This window comes from Otolemur garnettii, unplaced genomic scaffold (assembly GCF_000181295.1).
Source record: "Otolemur garnettii isolate 467f Iridium unplaced genomic scaffold, OtoGar3 scaffold00214, whole genome shotgun sequence".
Classification (NCBI taxonomy): Eukaryota; Metazoa; Chordata; class Mammalia; order Primates; family Galagidae; genus Otolemur; species Otolemur garnettii.
This window is the reverse complement of record NW_003852609.1, coordinates 309,898-312,294: the sequence shown is the minus strand read 5'-3', so window position 1 is coordinate 312,294 and position 2,397 is coordinate 309,898.

Below are 2,397 nucleotides of genomic sequence, written 5' to 3'. Positions count from 1 at the left end.
GACACACAGCGGTCAATGTGAAGAACGGTGAACATACAAGTATGGTCTGCAGAAAACTATGGTCAAAGGGAAGAACGCTGAATATAGTAATATGTATGTGTTCCAGAACACTGTGTTGAACATGAAGACTATTGAACAGAAGAATATAGGCTGAAGAACATGTGCTAAATAACAGGATGGTTAGTGTACTGGAAGATAAATGTACGAATACCAAAATGTGCCAAAGAAGAGAGCAATATCTGCTGAGGAACACTATGGTTACTGTGATGGAAAAGAATCATGCCCAGAAGTGCTGTGAATAGGAAGGACCTTGTGAAGGAAGCTGAATATCCTTGTTTGTGCTGAGTAGTACTATGATTGATGTGAAGATACACCCTATACTAAGAATGTTGGCTGTGGAACACAAGACTTGCTGAGTATTAGGAAGCATCAGATGAAGAAAGTGGAATACAGCCACCAGCGCTGTGTAGAATAGTGAGTTCAATGTGATGAATGTTGAACGTCCTAATAACTACAGTGGAATGCTAGCATTAATGAACAGAAGAATGATAATTCTTTCTGATAAAGAATGCTCCGGTTAGGTTCAGTAAGTTGACTACAGTAATACGTACTGAGAAACACTGTACTTCATAGGCAATAAGTGGAGCTTACTACTATGTGCTCAGTACACTGTGGTCAACGTGAAGAACTTTGAACATACAAATATGGTCTGCAGAACACTATGGTCAAAGGGAAGAACTCTGAATATAGTAATATGTATGTGTTCCGGAACACTGTGTTGAATATGAAGACTGTTGAACAGAAGAATATAGGCAGAAGAACATGTGCTAAAGAACAGGATGGTTAGGGTACTGGAAGATGAACGAACGAACTACAAGAGCTAAAGAAGAGAGCAATATCTGCTGAGGAACACTATGGTTACTGTGATGGAAAGAGAAACATGCCTGGAAGTGTTACAGAATAGGACGGACATTGTGAAGAAAGCTGAATATCCTAGTTTGTGCTGAGCAGTACTATGATTGATGTGAAGATCCATCCTATACTAATAATGTTGACTATCGAACACAAGACTTGCTGAGGAATAGGAAGCGTCAGGTGATGTCAGTGGAATACAGCAACCAGAGTTGTGTAGAATAGTGAGATCAATGAGATGAATATTCAACGTCTTAGAACCTGCAGCAGAAAGCTAGCATTAATGAGCAGAACATGAACGATTCTTCTCTCTGACAAACAAGGCTCAGTTAGGTTCACTAAGGTGAATACAGTAAAACGTGCTGAGAAACACTGTACTTCATGGGCAGTAAGTGGAGCTTACTACTATGTGCACAGTACATGGCAATCAACGTGAAGAATTTTGAACATACAAGTATGGTGTGCAGAACACTATGGTCAAAGAGAAGAACGCTGAATATAGTAATATGTATGTGTTCTGGAACACTGTGTTGAACATGAAGACTGCAGAAAAGAAGATTATAGAATGAAGAACATGTGCTGAAGAACAGGATGGTTAGTGTACAGGAAGATGAACATAGGAATACCAACATTGTGCTAAAGAAGAGAGCAAGATCTGCTGAGGAAAACTATGGTTACTGTGATGGAAAGAGAAACATGGCCGGAAGTACTATAGAATAGGACAGGCATTTTGATGAAAGCTGAATATTCTAGTTTGTGCTGAGCAGTACTATGATTGATGTGAAGATACATCCTATACTAATAATGTTGGCTGTGGAATAAAAGACTTGCTGAGGAATAGGAAGCCTCCGGTGAAGAAAGTGGAATACAGCAATCACAGTCCTGTAGAATAGTGAGTTCAATGTGATGAATATTGAAGGTTCTAAGACCTGCAGTGGAATGCTAGCATTAACAAGCAGAACATGAATGATTCTTCTCTCTGATGAAGAACGCTCCGGTTAGGTTCAGTAAGTTGACTACAGTAATACGTGCTGAGAAACATTATACTTCATGGGCAGTAAGTGGAGCTTACTACTATGTGCAAAGTACACTGCGGTCAACGTGAAGAACTTTGAACATACAAATATGGTCTGCAGAACACTATGGTCAAAGGGAAGAACGCTGAATATAGTAATATGTATGTGTTCCGGAACACTGTGTTGAACATGAAGACTGTTGAACAGCAGAATATAGGCTGAAGAACATGTGCTGAAGAACAGGATGGTTAGTGTACTGGAAGATGAACTAACGAACAAAAACAAGAAGTAAAGAAGAGAGCAATATCTACTGAGGAACATTATGGTTACTTGATGGAAAGAGAAACATGCCTGGAAGTGTTATGGAATAGGACGGACATTGTGAAGAAAGCTGAATATCCTAGTTTGTGCTGAGCAGTACTATGATTGATGTGAAGATACATCCTATACTAATAATGTTGGCTGTGGA